Source organism: Heptranchias perlo, chromosome 13, assembly GCF_035084215.1.
Source record: "Heptranchias perlo isolate sHepPer1 chromosome 13, sHepPer1.hap1, whole genome shotgun sequence".
Lineage (NCBI taxonomy): Eukaryota > Metazoa > Chordata > Chondrichthyes > Hexanchiformes > Hexanchidae > Heptranchias > Heptranchias perlo.
This window is the reverse complement of record NC_090337.1, coordinates 39,880,397-39,897,890: the sequence shown is the minus strand read 5'-3', so window position 1 is coordinate 39,897,890 and position 17,494 is coordinate 39,880,397. Positions and strand designations below refer to the sequence as shown.

The window sequence follows — 17,494 nt, the reverse complement described above, 5'->3', positions numbered from 1 at the left end:
AAGCAAAATAATTAGCCTCTCGTAGTAATTTTAAAAAAAAGTTTCAAATATTTATATTAAGCTAGAAAATAGTCTGATTCATTTTAAACCAAATCTAAAATAATAACTGTGTGAAAGTACAATTATTGGCTTGAATTCGAATCCATCAAAACACATTTCTCTAATATATTAGTCTTCCCTCCAAAGGCTCTCAGCAGTCACTGGTGACTGAGCCATTTAATTCCTCAACACTCTCTGATCCAAGTCGAACACCTCAGCTGAAACAGCACTTACTGCTATTTACAAATCAAACACTTCCTAGCTGATAAATCTACTGGGCCAGAGTCACCTGCTGTCCACAGCCCTGGAAAGCTTCCTCAAATCCTATAAAGACATGTCTAAGCCAGTCTTTCAAATATATCCAAGTTTTATTTCCATCAGTTTAGACCAAATGAATACAGTGAAGATATCCTGGGCAAGGGATCTTAATTCTACTTGAACCAACAATGAGTGAGCATCTATTTACGAGGCAGCGCATTTAAGGGTAGATTTTATAAATTTGCACTCCTGGCATATAGCTTCATGTGCCAGGGACATACGTTGAGAGTTTGAACATCAAGATTAATTTTAATGGATGGAAAATCCTTCAGGGCCTACTGACACCTGCACCCAAATTCTCAAGTTCTGCTCCAGAATGGTGAATTCATAAAATCTAACCTTTAGCTTTAACTGCAACAAATTAAAAGAGGTGGAAATTAAAATCATTGTTTGCACGTAATATACTCCTTTCCTACCTACACAAATGGAAGCATAAAACCTTGGTAGAATAGTAGAGAAGCAGTGGTAAGGAAGACACAATCATTTACATTTTCTGAATGTATCCAAAGATATAGCAAAAGATTCTGATGGCAAAAAGTTACTATATAGAATCCAAGTACACAATTAAACCAGATGCATCCCACTGCCTTTTGGGCTTTCCCACACTGCCCATCCTTCCCCAAGAAGTAGACATGAACAAAATCCTGGATTTCCTCCTATCGTATCCCAATTGTACATTCCACTGAGGTGGATCCCTCACCCAGTCAAAGTTAGTCAAGGTGTTTTGAGAAATAGCCCAAGCCTGAAAAATAACATATTGGCGAAAATGAACTAATAAGAATTCTTCAAAGTATGGTCTTCATTTTTGGTCTATTGCTAATGGTTGGCTGGTACACTGATAACACTCCCCATTTAATCTAACCATTGTGTGTAAGGACTTCTACCAAATTACTGGTAATCAATGGAAAAGGAAACTGGGCTGTTTCTATAATGAACAGTTGATCCCACAATGCCACTCTTATGCCTAGGAGGCAAATTGAAAATCTACCCACATGAGTCTGTAGTGGTACAACCAAAATGATCCAATTGGCATGGCAAGTGTACCTGAAACCTATACTACTCACCAGAACCAACCCCCTGGACTGTCCATTAGCCTCGGTGAAAATATATACCCCATCACTGTCCCTTTTTCATCTACAGTGAACTATGATTTATGTATTCCATGTCAACATTGTATAAATATGTGCTACAACTGAGAACCATGACAATTTAAAAAGAGTGAGAAAAAAAATATTTTAAAATGGACAAACTGACATGCACAGCAGCACAATGGTATTGAAAACAGAAAGCTACAAACAGATCCACAACATATCCTTTTGACATGAGCACTAAGAGTTGCAAACTTCGGCAAGGTTACTTTCATTTATGTAAATAGTGCAAAACAAAATATTTCAAAAGACTTTAGTGAGACAGCTAGAACAGCAAGAGCAGAATCAATATAGTGCACAGCAAAAATATACTCGCAGGGATGAAGTTAACATGATAAATTTGTTTCTTTTCCCCTAATTTTAACATTAAGCTTGCTACAGCATGTTTAACTAACACAGAAATGTGCATGATTAGTGTGTTATTGTAACAGAAATGCTAAAGCCATGAACATCCTTCGATTGACCATTCTAAATATAATAAGAACATAAGAACATAAGAAATAGGAGCAGGAGTAGGCCAATCGGCCCTTCGAGCCTGCTCCGCCATTCAGTAAGATCATGGCTGATCTGATCCTAACCTCAAATCTAAATTCATGTCCAATTTCCTGCCCGCTCCCCGTAACCCCTAATTCCCTTTACTTCTAGGAAACTGTCTATTTCTGTCTTAAATTTATTCAATGATGTAGCTTCCACAGCTTCCTGGGGCAGCAAATTCCACAGACCTACCACCCTCTGAGTGAAGAAGCTTCTCCTCATCTCAGTTTTGAAAGAGCAGCCCCTTATTCTAAGATTATGACCCCTAGTTCTAGTTTCACCCATCCTTGGGAACATCCTTACCGCATCCACCCGATCAAGCCCCTTCACAATCTTATATGTTTCAATAAGTTCGCCTCTCATTCTTCTGAACTCCAATGAGTAGAGTCCCAATCTACTCAACCTCTCCTCATATGTCCGCCCCCTCATCCCCGGGATTAACCGAGTGAACCTTCTTTGTACTGCCTCGAGAGCAAGTATGTCTTTTCTTAAGTACGGAGACCAAAACTGTATGCAGTACTCCAGGTGCGATCTCACCAATACCTTATATAACTGCAGCAATACCTCCCTGTTTTTATATTCTATCCCCCTAGCAATAAAAGCCAACTTCTTGATCACCTGCTGCACCTGCATACTAACTTTTTGATTTTCTTGCACTAGGACCCCCAGATCCCTTTGTACTGCAGTACTTTCCAGTTTCCTGCCATTAAGATAATAACTTGCTCTCTGATTTTTCCTGCCAAAGTGCATAACCTCACATTTTCCAATATTGTATTGCATCTGCCAAATCTCCGCCCATTCACCCAGCCTATCTATATCCCCTTGTAGGTTTTTTATGTCCTCCTCACTCTCTACTTTCCCTCTCATCTTTGTATCATCTGCAAACTTTGATATGTTACACTCGGTCCCCTCCTCCAAATCGTTAATATAGATTGTAAAGAGTTGGGGACCCAGCACCGGCCCCTGCGGAACACCACTGGCTACTGGTTGCCAGTCCGAGAATGAACCATTTATCCCAACTCTCTGCTTCCTGTTAGATAACCAATCCTCCACCCATGCCAGAATATTACCCCCAATCCAGTGATTCTTTATCTTGAGCAATAATCTTTTATGTGGCACCTTGTCAAATACCTTCTGGAAGTCTAAATACACTACGTCCACTGGTTCCCCTTTATCCACCCAGTACGTTATGTCCTCAAAGAACTCAAGCAAATTTGTCAGACATGACTTCCCCTTTGTAAAGCCATGCTGACTTTGTCCTATTAAATTATGTTTATCCAAATGTTCCGCTACTGTCTCCTTAATAATAGATTCCAAAATTTTACCCACCACAGATGTTAGGCTAACTGGTCTATAATTTCCAGCCTTCTGCCTACTACCCTTTTTAAATAAGGGTGTTACATTAGCAGTTTTCCAATCTGCCAGGACCTTTGCCGAGTCCAGAGAATTTTGGAAAATTATTACCAAAGCATCCACAATCCCTACTGCCACTTCCCTCAAGACCCTAGGATGTAAGCCATCAGGTCCAGGGGATTTATCCGCCTTGAGTCCCATTAATTTACTGAGTACCAATTCCTTAGTGATTTTAATCGTATTTAGCTCCTCCCCCCCTAGAGCCCCCTGTTTATCCAGTGTTGGGATATTCTTAGTGTCCTCTACCATAAAGACTGAAACAAAATATTTGTTCAGCATTTTTGCCATCTCCATGTTTCCCACCATTAATTTCCCGGTCTCATCCTCTAAGGGACCTACGTTTGCCTTAGCCACCCTTTTTCTTTTTATATAACTATAGAATCTCTTGCTATCTGTTTTTGTATTTTTTTGCTAATTTATTTTCATAATCTATCTTCCCTTTCTTAATCAATCCTTTAGTTACTTTTTCCTGTCTTTTGAAGACTTCCTAATCTTCTATCGTCCAACTAAGTTTGGCTACCTTATATGTCCTTGTTTTTAGTCGGATACTATCCTTAATTTCTTTACTTAGCCACGGATGGCTGTCATTTCTTTTACACCCTTTTTTCCTCAGTGGAATATATTTTTTTTGAAAAAAAATTAAAACATTTTTTTAATTACATGCCTATCTGCAAATAAAATAAACAACTTAAATCTACATGTTGATACACAATGAACTGGTATGTTCATTTTTTCTGCACTAATTTAAAAGCATCACTGCAATTGAGAAACTACAGTGAAATAATTAAAAGTATTCTAGGAATATTTACTAAATGCATCTAATAACTAAGGCTTGTATTTTACATAATTCCCTGCAAGGATTTATTAAAAACCTGGGAAGAGAGTCACTGTAGTTTTTGAGCAATAAGCTAAAATCAATAAAGTAGGGTTATATTAAAATCAATTTTCTATCTTCCCTTTAAACTTCAGCTAAGTAAGCAGAGAATTCTTATTGCTTTGGTATTCAGTGTCAATTTTGGTTTCAGAAGTCTAAAAATCTCAGGTATTTGGGAAACTCAAGCTGACTCTTTAGACATTTAACATTATTGCAGTGGCCTCAATTTCTGACACATGGAACTCATACAGACATTGACACTGTAGAATATAAAACAGCAGCAGAGATGCAGATTTCCCTGGGTCTCCAGATTGCTGCTGGTTTTACTGTCTCCCATGCCAAGCCACTTCAATACATCAGCAATGAAAGACTGCATTATGAAACAAGGATGCATGATGTATTGGAAAACCTACGTGCCTGTTCACTGGCATGTTTTAAAAATACAAAGAATCCTTGATACAGACCCATGCCTCCACTCTGCTGTACATCTATCGAACGATGATAAATCTGATCTGTTTTGCATATGCAGAAGGGTGGTGCATAGAAATTGTGGTGGCATACCTGGGCCACTAGTAGTGCAATGGAGCAGAACTTCTGCCCAGTCTGCCTGGCCTCGCCATGACCCTGTCTCAAATCTTGGGGATGGGTTTATTTAAATATTAGTGGCAGGCATCCATACCATTAACAGCACTATAGCACACAGGGGCAGCCTGTAGGATTTTGGAGCGGCTCCTAGCTGCGTAGGCTGGTCTGCCAAAGTCAGTGGAAAGCCTGAAATAACAGGAAAGGTTCTCCCATGGCAGTCTGCCTGTCTCCAAATCAATTTCTCTCTTTCAGCATTGTTGGGCCCACATGCCTGCTTCCTGCAGATGTTCTTACCACTGGTCATATGGGAGATAGAAATGACAGAATTTCCTGGGGAGCCTGGAATCCCCCAAAAGTGACTTTAGGACAGAGAGCAGTAGACGGTCCCCTCCCCAGCACAATTTCTCTTTGGGCTAGTAAGGGATGGAAATGGGTCAAACTTCAGTTTCCTGGCCTGCCAATTCTAATCTGCTGGATTTTGGCCCCAGAAGAGATCAGAACTTGTAGGGCTTCCATATAAATATAAACCACAGAGAGCACTGTGTAGAGGAACATTTGGAATCTCTCTCCCAAAATCTAGGGTAAATTAAAGTGCCTTTTGATCCTAACCCTGCTGGTGCATAAGTCTCCTTAAACCATCAGAGAATATGAACAAACCATCTGACAATATTGCAGGAAATTAAACTCATTCTCTATGCTGCCAGGGATCAAATGCAGATTCTCTGCAGATTGATCAATCCACACACATGATCAGCAAGAATGAGTACACATTCCAACATAGGAGACCAATTATCCTCCTCCACCTCTCTTTTACATTTATTATAGCGCCCAAAGTACTTTAAAGCCAAAGAAGTACTTTTGAAGTCTAGTCACTGTTGTAATGTAGGAAACATCTTTTATGTCCATCAGAGAGGGTAGCCTTGGCTAACGTTTCATCCAAAAGACTGCACTTCCAACAGTGCAGCACTCCCTCAGTATTGCACTGAAGTGTCAGCCTGGATTATGTACTCAACTGTCTGGAGTGGGATTCAAACTCACAACCTTCTGACTCAGAGGTAAGAGTACTACCATTGAGCCAAGCCTAACACCATATAACAGTCAGCCGATCTGCAATGCCGATTTTGTGCCCGGGCGATATGTTGAAAATCATGATACCCAGACTGTAAGCTTCAAGCTCTCCAGAACAAGCTGGCTTTAATCAAATTATTTTAAAACAACTACATATCAAAAAGGAAAGTTAATTTCAAATAATTTGATGGAGTTTGAATTTAGTGTTATATTATTTTCAGTAAATAATATATCTACCAATGAAGTAAAATTACGTCACTGATTACATTCCAGAAAGTTTATTTTTGCCAGAAATATTAATGGAAAATCTACAAAAAGAACAAGACTTTATAACATCAATGTATATAATATTCTATTAACAAGTAACTTTGATAAGAGAAAATTCAGACTGTTCCAGCTTCATCTGAATTCCATCTTGTAATGTGCAAACTGTTTGGATTAGAAATATGTTTTTTCAACTGTAGTCCTCCCCAGTGATCTAAGGTGACCTTGTTCTGGAGTCTGCTCCACTAATCATCCATTAATGAGCCATTGTCATATTAAAAAAAACATCAGAATGTGATAATAACCTATTTATGAAAGGTAAGTATGTGATGATGTGATTCAGCAGCCATACATGGTAATTGTTTTAGAATTTCTCTGGTGTGTCTCTAAATATCAGGTACTTAATGGAGCTTACTTATAATTGCTGCATTTGGGTTTTACAGAGCAGTGGGTGATGTACTTAAAAGTAATTTAACTCCAGTAATAAGGAGCTGGACAAACATCTACTTAACAACAGGATTGAAGATTATAAGGATAAAGATGAGTATAAATATATATATATATATATCCATATATAGATAATCAAGTACTTTAAGGAACAGTGCAATTACAGTCCTGTTGCAGCTATGGGATGCCATCTATCAGTCAGTTGAATAATGTAAATTCATAATCACATTTTTAATCGATTACCTTTAAAGTTCAGAGAGAATTTTCATAGAGCTTTATCTTCCTAAACATTTTACCTGTAGTTACCCTTATGAACAAATTATACACAATGGACTGAAAAGAGAAGACTTGATGTGCTGAATGGCTTTTTTAATACTTTGTGTTAAAAAGCAATTAATTTTGGATAAGCATTCTAATGTTGCTGAGTTTTGTTTCAGATTGTATGTGTCTTTATATTAAACCAAATTCCCCCAAAGTAGTAATTCATGAGGGGAAAAGCTCAAGGAAAATTCACACCTCAGGCACAAAGCTCAATACGCTACCAAAATGTTAAAATGATATAGACCTATAGACTAACAGGGAAAAAGATGTTTCAGATACACGTACTCTTAGCTATTCTAGTGCTTCGATGAGATGCACTAGGGAAAGCACTGACACAAGGAAAGAAAAAGAGAAAGTCCCGTAAGACCAGAGGCACGAATACCAAAGGTGCAGCCAGCAGCAAGGGGAGCTTAGAGTCCCCAACAGACAACAGTGACCACTCCTCGGATGATGAACAAGGGAGGGAAACCCCACTTTCATCAAAGGAAGAGGCAAATTGCGACGGTGACCTGCGACACCGACAACGCGCTCTAGCTCCAGGAACCTGGGAGCAGCAACACTCAGCTCCAGGGCACCGGGAGCTGCGACGCACCCAGCGCACCCCAACTCTGGGACACCGGGAGCAGCATGAGAGTCGTGGAGAGCAGAGCACCAGCAATGGTCGAGGAGCTGGTTCTGACCGAAGATCTCACCAACAAATCAACCCATGAGACCCCGCCGTCGACCCTCGAGTGCGGACCCTCCTCCAATGGAGGACAGGCCTCCTTCCTCAGCCCAAGGACCATCCAGAAGTTCCTGCACACCACACAAATGCAGAATCCTGACCGAGGGTCCCAAATCAACGGTAACATAGAACCCAGACTGATGCAATAGTGAGACCTGAATGCTTTGTTCCTTTATATTTTAAAATGGATTTAAGAATTGCATCCATAAACGTGCGTAGCATCAAATTGACTACACGATGTGCTACGATCCTCAACTACCTGTCCTGGGTCAAGAGGGACCTGCTGTTATTGCAGGAGTGCGGGATCGCACCTCAGCAACTATGGGCAATGGTCACGCATGTGGACCCAGGGGCATTCGATCTGGTTGGGAGGCAACGATAGTCATTCCTCGAGCCTGGGGATTCTGCTGTGAGGCCAACTCACCATCACCGAGATTAAGGAGATGGTGGGAGGCCACCTGCTCAAAGAATGTCCTGCTCCAACTGATCAATGTATATGCCCCGACCCTCAGGAGCGAGGGAATGGAGGTCTTCCAGCATCTCCCTATGCCGCTGGCGACCTCCAGTCCACTCGTTCTTGCCGGAGACTTCAACTGCATTATCGATGTGACTGGACGATCCAGCAGGGGTGGCAGAATACTGGATACCATGTCCAAACTCCTGATAGAGGCGAAAGTCGCAAAGCTTCGCGATGTCTTTAGCAAACCTGCAGTGTCGCAGAGATATACCTGGTCCAGGCCAGACGAGTCCATCCATTCCAAGATAGACTTCCTTTTTGTGTCCCCAATGCTCAAGATCAGATCCACCGATGTCCAGCCGGTGTTCTTTTCTGACCACTGCCTCCTACTAGCTGATTGTCAATTGCAGGAGGACCAGAGGGTAGTTAGGGGGATGTGGAGGCTGAACGTGAGACTGTTGATCTGGGAGAACATCGAGGAACTAAAGAGGGATTACACAGGTTGGAGGACCGTGAAACCCCCCTTCGACTCCACGGTGCACTGGTGGGAAGTGATCAAGGCCAACATCAAGAGGTTCTTCATTCTCAGAGGTAAGAGGGAGTCAGAGGGAACTGTCACAGCTCCAGAAAAGCATGCAGGATCTACTCCAGCTGCAGTCGCTGGGGGTCGATGTCAGGGAGGAACTCAGAGAAGTGAAGGGCCAGCAAGCCTTGCTTTTCGTCTCCGAGGCCTCAAAGATGATCTTCCAGTCCAGAGTCCGTTCCATGGATCAAGGCGAGAAGTGCTCGCACTTCTTCTTCCAGAAGCTGCACAGAGAGACATCTGTGATCAGCAGCCTGAAGAAGGAAGACAGCTCGGCCACGTCTTTGCAGGCCGGCATACTGAGGATCAGCAAATCCTTTTATGTCGGGCTGTATGACGCAACACCCACAGACAGCACGGCCTCCCAGTCCTTCCTGTCCTCTATCACGGAAGTCTTAGAGGACAGCGAGTGGGAGAGCATTGATCGGTCACTGACCTTTGATGAGCTGACAAAGGCTGTCAAGAACAGTGGAACTCCTGGAAGTGAAGGCTTACCGATCGAGTTGTACTGTGGGACTGGATAGGCCCAGACCTGCTGGAAGTGTACGGGGATATGTTTCTGGCAGGCAGCATGTCAGAGTCCATGAGGAAAGGTATCATCACCCTCAGCTACAAGCGGAAGGGGGAGCGGAAAGAAATCAGAAATTGACAAACCATTTCGTTGCTAAATGTCGACTACAAGATTCTGTCTAAGGCCATCACAAACAGGCTCAAGTCTGCCGATGATCCACCCGGATCAGACCTGTACTGTACCCGGCAGGAAGATCTCTGATAGCCTTGCACTGCTCAGGGATACGATCGCCTACGTGCAAGACAGGGAGGTGAAAACCTGGACCAGGAGAAGGCCTTTGACAGAATATTCCACACGTACATGATGGATGCGCTCTCCAAAATGAGTTTTGGAGAGGGATTCCGCGATTGGATCCGCCTGCTCTATGCGGACATCCATAGCGCAGTCCTAATCAACAGGTGGGAGTCGGAGAGCTTCCCGATCAGATCTGGAGTCAGGTAGGGCTGTCCTCTCTCCACGGTCTTGCTCGTATGTTGTATCGAGCCGATTGCTGCATCTATCAGGAAAGACACAGGTATCAGGAGGGTGATGATCCCAGGCATCGGAGGCTCTCAGGCTATGGCTTCCCTGTACATGGACGACGTTGCCATCTTCTGCTCCGATCAGCAGTCAGTCCACATACTGATGGGCATCTGCGACCATTTCTAGCTGGCCTCGGGGGCCAGAGTGAACCGAACTAAGAGCGAGGCCATGTTCTTTGGCAGGTGGAAGGCCCGATCAACGTCAGGTCCAACTACCTGAAGGTGCAGGGGATCTGGCTCGGGGGGGGAGGGGGGCCTGGCCTGCACAAAGAACTGGGAGGAGCGGATTACCATGGTCAAACAGAAGCTTGGTATGTGGTTGGGGCGATCCCTCTCCATAACCGGCAGGAATCTGGTGATAAGGTGCAAGGTACTCTCAGTGTTGCTCTACGTGGCCAGGGTCTGGCCCATTCCCCACAACTCCACCGTCACAGTCACTAGAGTTATCTTCCACTTTGTCTGTGGTCCAAGGTAGAACATGTCCACAGGGTCACCATGTACAAGCCCCCAGACAAAGGGGGGGAAGAGCATCCCCAATGCTGCTCTGATCCTGTTGGCCACCTTTGTGAGTGGTTGCCTCAGGATGTGTGTAGAGCCCCAGTACGCAAACACTAAGTGTCACTACGTGCTGAGTTTTTACCTGTCCAACACACTGGGAAGGCTGGGTCTGGCAATGCTGGCCGAACAGGCGCAGGACATCCCGTCCAGCTGGACCGTCCCTCCCCACCAGTCCCAGGTGGAGAAGTTCCTGAGGAGGAACCCCTTTGACCACAAGGCCGTCAGACAGTGGTCGACATGAAAAGTCCGGAGAGTCCTGCAAGGAGAGGGTGGACTCCATCAGGTTTTTCCCCGTCCAGATGGTCAATGCAGAACGTCTCATCCCCAGTGCTGACAAACAGGCACCAGGATGTAGTCTGGATGGTGATGAGAAGGGCCCTCCCAGTGAGATCCTTCTAACATGCACGGAACCTCAGCGCCACCGTAAGCTGCCCCCAAGGCTCCGGCGGGGAGGAGACCATCATCCGCCTCCTGATGGACACCTTCGCGCAGAGGTGTGGAGAGAGATGTGTTGGTATTTGTCCCGGTTCATCCCCAACAGTTCAGTATCACAGGACGGTGAACTTTATGGGCTGTTCCCCTGGACACACACCGAGACAAACATCACCTGCAGCTGGAAGACCATCAACTCGGTGAAGGAGGCCCTTTGGCCCACCCGAAACCTGCTGGTCTTCCAGCTGAAGGAACTGCCCATGACCGAGTGTTGCCAACTCCTACGGGACGCACTGAAGTGAGGTACGACCTATACAAAGGCTCTACGGGGAAAGACCACTGTGTAAGGCCACCCCACCTTGTCTTGTATTGTACACCATGAAGCATAAGGAATATACTGTTTTTGAATTGTAATATTGAGATTGCATTGTATACAATCTGTAATGTATTGGTTTGAATTGTACAGGTTTGGAATTGAACTGTGTGTATCTTTAAACTCTATGAAATAAAGTATATTTGGAATTAAAAAAAACTAGGGCAAGCACTGTAAAGTGGAACAACCTGCACACAGTGCCAAGTTGCCTGCAGTGTTATCGGCCCCGATATTAAATGGAAGCAAGGGAGGGTATGGGGGAGCACATAATCAGCCAAATAACTCGGCAAGGCCAGGGACAAGGAGGCCCTGCTGATCTTAATAGCAATGCCTCATTAGAATATTGTTGGACATATGGACAGCCTGGCCGACAGGAGGGTGGGAGAGTAAACTAGCGGCAAGAGGCCGCAGCCAGAGACCCATGGGAACGGTCCCCAGCATTCGGAAGGGAGCATCAGCTCCAGATTCGTGATCGGGAAGCGAGGCGGTGGGGGGGGCGGAGGCTGCAGATCAGGGCCGGGTGGAGGAAGAGGTGAACTGCTGCAGCCAGAACCGCAGCCTCAAAACAGGGCAAGGACAGCATTGCCTGTGGCTGTCAAGGTGACCGTGACTCTTAACTTTTTAAGGCTCTGGTTCCTTTCAGGCTGCTGCTGGAGATATAAGCAACATCTCGCAGTTTGCAGTGCACTGCTATATAAGGGAGGTCACTGAGGCTCTCTATACAATGAGAGACAGATTCATCTAATTCCCTCTTTCCAGAGACAAATAGGAAGAGCGAGCATAAGGTTTTGCTTGTATTGCAGGCTTCCCCATGGTGCAGGGTGCCATTGACTACACGCCTTGCGAGTTCCTCATCTGAACTCGGCCATATTCATGAACAGAAAGGGATTCCACTCCTTCAATGTGCCACTGATGTGCGACCACACACAGCGCATCATGCAGGTCAATGCCCGTTATCCTAGGAACAGTCATGATTCGTTCATTCTGCGGCAGTCCTCTGTTCCACCTGTATTCCAACCAGCACGGCAAGTCAAAGGCTGGCTACTGGACGACAAGGGTTATCCCCTCATGACATGGCTCATGACTCCGGTCAGGAATCCACGCACACGTGCACAGCAGGCCTACAACGAGAGCTATTCTGCCACAAGGCATATCATAGAGCACAACATAGGTGTCCTCATGCAACGCTTCCACTGCCTGAACCATGCTGGAGGAGCCCTGCAGTATTTAGCTGATTGGGTATCAAGATTTGTCGTAGTATGCTGCACAACCTGGCCATTATGAGTGAACAGCCAGGGAGTTGGATAAACACTTGAAGGGAAAAATTTTACAGGGCTATGGGGAAAGAGCAGAGGAATGGGACTAAATGGATAGCTCTTTCAAAGAGCCAGCACAGGCACCGTGGGGCAAATGGCCTCCTCCTGTGCTGTAACTATTATGATACTATAAGCCCTTGCCACCGGTGAGAATCTGAGGAGCATAAGGAAGAGGAGGAAGAGGAGGCAGAAGTGCAACAGGATGTGGAGGAAAAGGAAGGGAGGCTAGAACGTAGACAGGCTCTATCTACCAGGGGTCAACATGATCAGATTATTAATGAGCGATACCAGTAACCTCAGCTACACCTCCCCATTCACCAACAGTCCCACACTTCTTACCTTTCCTCTCTCACATGACCATCAAATAGTTCTTTTTATGATTATACATTGGTTCCTTCCTCAACTCAACACAAAAATAGAAACCACCACAAAATGCAAATTCAAATTCACTTTTATAAATTAACACATAAAATTATGCAAACAAAATGAGACTATTCACCCTTGTGCATTCCCTTAGTGCCTGTCTTTCATGTGCCTTTACCTTTCCTAATGCTCCTACAAAGTGCTTCCCCACTGGCTGGAGCATGGTACGTGGAAGGCTGCTGACCTTCCATTGAGGATCGTGCAGATGACCATGGAGGATGACCTCGAGCAGCTCCGGGCCCAGAGGGCCCGGCTTCGGACTGCACCATCTCAGCCTGGGCTGCAGCAGTCTGGGCCTATGGCTGACAGGGAACAGCAAGAGCACTAGCAAAGTGGCAGGGGTGGGAACAGGAATGCTGTCATCCCACAACATTCACCTGAGGAAGGAGGAAGCCTCCGAAAGCTTGTGAATTTCAAATAAATTTGTTGGACTATAACTTGGTGTTGTAAAATTGTTTACAATTGTCAACCCCAGTCCATCACCGGCATCTCCACATCCTGAGAGAGGACAACAGGTTTGTGTTCCATGGCGCCACTGCCACTCTTCCAGGGCAGCACCTCAGCAATTCTGGTGATCTGATGAAGAACAAATTACTTGACTGCTGTGATGCCCTGAAGCCCCATTCCTCAAAGGAACCCAGAGCCACGATGGCAGCACTCTGAGCTTCCAAAGCAGCAATCTGAGATTCCAAAGCAGCAGTCAGATCTTTGATGGAAGATGTTTGTGCTGCAATGGAAGCTGTGTCATCGGTTATCAGATGCTGCATCATGGTGGGTTCCACAGGTGTACTGATGGGGTGACCACCTGTTCCAGGTTGAAAAGGATGGGCTCCAAGATCTGCGCAAAGCCCTGTGCCAAATTGGAGCTGGACTCCGCCATGCTCCTTGACATTGTGTGCAGGCTTTCTGGCAGGCTTTGCAGTGCACCAAGCATTTGGTTGTGTACACCCATCAGCCTTTTTCAATAGCCTGGCCCATCGAAGTCATCATCTGACTCCTCTACAGCAGTACTAATGTGCGACCTTGCCCTCCGGCAAGCTGGCAACCGTGGTATCCGTTCCCCCGCCCCGGCTCCTGCGCACTTGTACCCGGTGTCTCACCATAATCAGATCCCTCCTCTACCCTAGCCTGTAATGTACGCGCACAGTCAGTCTCTAAGCTGGTGGCTGCGAGTGTAAGGTTGAGTGACGGTGTCTCTTCATCATCACTGCCATCTTCCTCTGCCTCCTCTGACTGGGAAGGTTCCAGTTCTTGGGTATCTGAAATGACAAAGGGATAAGGGTTGGGTTGTGGGGAGGGGAGAGGGGAAAGTAAGACGTGCGTGCTTACACCGTCTGCAGCACGTGAGTCAGGAAAGATTGTGCGATGAGGGAGAAGTGGGAAGAGAGAAGGAGGATTAGTTATGCAGAGACCCTCATCATCGATCCTTCCAGCACCGCCAGTGGCCACGGCTTCCACGATGGCCCTTCCCATGATGGCCAGCACTCTCTCCTCTATGGAGGTTAAAATGTGTAGGCATGTTTTGTCCTCCAGTTGTTTCTTGCTGCCTCCTGTAATGTACCTTCTCCTGCAAGAAAGAGAGAAGTGTGTCAATGAGTGTCCTGCAAGATGTTTGGGTGATGTGGCTGTCATGGTTGAATAGCTGCCAGTGTGTGTGACCTGTGATTTGTGGGTGTGAGGCTTGCAAAAGTGCTAAGTATGTGAGTGTGAGGTAAAGCATATGAATTAAAGGGTTGAGTACTGACTGAAAGAGACTGAAAGAGGTTGATGGGGGTGTAGTACATTGAGCAGTGGATGATGCAAATAGTGCAGATGGTAGGATACGCCACTTGAAACTTAAACTCACTCACCTTGACAACTTGTTATAAATCATTGAACTTATTCCTGCACTGCATCCATGTTCTTGGAGCTATGCTCCTGGCATTGACCTCATCCGCTGCTTCCTCCCACTGCCTCTTGAGCATATGCCTGGATGGCCTCCTGTCCCCCCTGCAGATACAGGATGCCCCTCCTTCTCATCACCTCTTGCACCAAGGCCTCCAGTACATCATCAGAAAACCTTGGTGCACGCTCTCTCGCATGTTCAGCCATTCCTCAAGGTATCAGATTCAGTTTTCAAACAAGTCCCACGATGCATCTCCCCTTTAAGAGGTGCAGGCTGCCTTTCAGTGGCGCTAACCACTCACGATATTGGCAACCCTCCTGATGCATACAGCCAATGAACAGCGCAGGTAGCGCTGGCTGCAGCGCAATAAACGGGCACGGGTTAATCATGGACCGCAATCCACTCGCCCGTTTTTGGGAGTTATCCAATTTAACCCCCGATTGATGAGCTAAGGCAAAAGTATTCAAAGCGCAAAAGAACGTGCAAATAGTGGGGAAGGGGCAGTGCAAAGATACAGGAGATGTACAAAAAACCATAAGAAATAAATAAATTGTAAAGAAAGAGAGTATATTTTTTAAAAGATGCAGCAGAACATAAATTAAAATAGCAAATACAAGCGCAACATAGTGGATCTGCTGACTGTGAGAAGAGATAAAGGACAGGTCCACACCAAGAGGTCAGGCTCCTGCCAGCACTGTGCTCTGACCCAACTTTCAACCCATCTCCCCTCCTCCCAGACACTGACAGACGCTCCCCACGCCTCAAGGACCCAGTGTTGTGAAGAGAATGGAGGGTGTAGCTAAAGCCGAAATCTAATACCTCCACTAAGCAAAAGGAAGGCAAATGTTTAATATGACTGAAGAATTATCTGAGTACATAAATGATGAAAAATAATTTGTAGGACAATTATGCGATAGAACAAACAAAAAAAAAATTAACTGAATTACGGCAATATCCAATTAATCTGCTGTTTTTTTCTTTTTGTCCCAGGTTTCATTTTCTCTTCAAATTAAAGCCTGGCTCAAAGAAGTTGCACAGACTCCACTAGATTTTGCTGATCTGAAACTAGATACAAAAGAGATAGATCTCTTCTGAGGCAACCCAGATACAATAAGGCTAGGTAATGCTGCAGCAAATACAATAAAGGGTTATCCTAAGCCTCAATTAATTCTAGACTACTTTCCATGAGGAAGGAAGCAGACAATGAATTCATGGCATCAAACAACTAGTTTTGTAATGCAAAGATGTATGCAAAACAATATTAATGCTCATCTATGCAGCAAAATACGATTGTCATTTGATGTTGGGTAAAGATCAATTGCCTTGCAGAAAAATCTCAATATTTTATATGGAGTAACAGCTGAGGTCAATTTTGCAAATGATGTTGTGTCGATAGATTTATGGAAATTGATCTGTCCCTTACCAGTCTCTTCCTCTTCAATTCACCACTAAATTCCACTATAGCTTCTTCCATTCCTTCCAAAGCTTTCATTTAGATCAGTTTCACAATGTCTGTTCTATGGTTGACAGATCTATATTCTGTAGTGGCCTTCAAGGTAATTCTGTTCACGGCCTTCTCTTTTTGCAGCAGTTTTGATATTTTTGAAGATTTATTTAACGGTGCCCACCGTTCGTTCGACTTGCACTTGCCCATAGACTTTCTATGAGCTTTTGCACGGCACCTTCCTCTAAATTAGAGAGCCAAAAAGCATGGCGTCCTCTACAGGGCATCTGGGACCTGTGTGAACAGGGCAAACAACTGTGCATCCCCTTAACCAATCAGATTGAAGCATGTTAATAAGTGCAGACTGAACCAGGAAGTATAAGTTAGGATAATGAATTCAATGTCAAATCAGGTGCAGAAAGAAAAATAAAGAGAGGATAAGAAAGATTGAATTAAGACACAGAGATAAAAGAGACAGAAAGAAAAAGTAAAACAAAATGTATTTAATTTTTTTTTTAAATGTCCAACAGCAATTAAAATCTGAAGGAATGAGACTTCACACTAGTTAAAGTTAATTTTCAGTGCTTTGTTTGGCAGTCATTAAGACTTACCATGCCATTAAAAGGATACTCACATCAGAATGGACAAACCCTAACTTTTTCTAGCAAGATTAATCCATATCTACGACGTCAGTGCAGGAACTTCACACTGTTCTATTCATTTGAATGGGGAGCCAGGCAGCGAGATGCTGTTTTCACGGAGCTTATGGAGGAGGATCGCATCTGGTACAGCAACTTCCGGATTTCCGCGTTTAACTGCGCATGTGCGCTCGCCGGAAGTTGCTATACGATTTGCACAGAAATAACGGTGAGCGCTTTTTTACAGCAAAATCCAACCCATTAGACTGTATTGATCCTAAAGGCAATTTCTGCTTGTCTCTTAAGTCATTCCATTAGGGGAATGCTAACTCTCAGATTTTTTTTTGAATTTGCTCTAAAAGCTCTTCCCGTAAGTTACTTCACAGAAGCATTCCATTCTCTGACTTCCTTCGACATTCAAACAGAATGGTAGATCTACCACATTATAGTTAGGTGTTACCATCATTATCGGTACATCAACTATTTTTTTACACATTTTTGCACTGTGTTGTCACTAGTTTGATCATTACAGTTCCCCAGCAAAGAAAATAACACTCA

At 44.5% G+C, this 17,494-nt stretch overlaps 1 long non-coding RNA gene across 2 annotated transcripts; it reads right to left on the bottom strand.

The window, feature by feature from the left end:
* Positions 1-12,979: 12,979 nt before the first annotated feature.
* On the bottom strand, positions 12,980-17,059 carry LOC137331065 (uncharacterized). Of its 2 annotated transcripts, none has more exons than XR_010965367.1 (2): positions 16,933-17,059; positions 12,980-14,536 (listed from the first exon to the last, which is right to left on the bottom strand). It is a non-coding gene; the product is annotated as an uncharacterized lncRNA (long non-coding RNA). The 2 variants fall into 2 exon arrangements; XR_010965368.1 differs by lacking the exon at positions 16,933-17,059 and adding an exon at positions 16,278-16,646.
* Between the last annotated feature and the right edge of the window lie 435 nt (positions 17,060-17,494).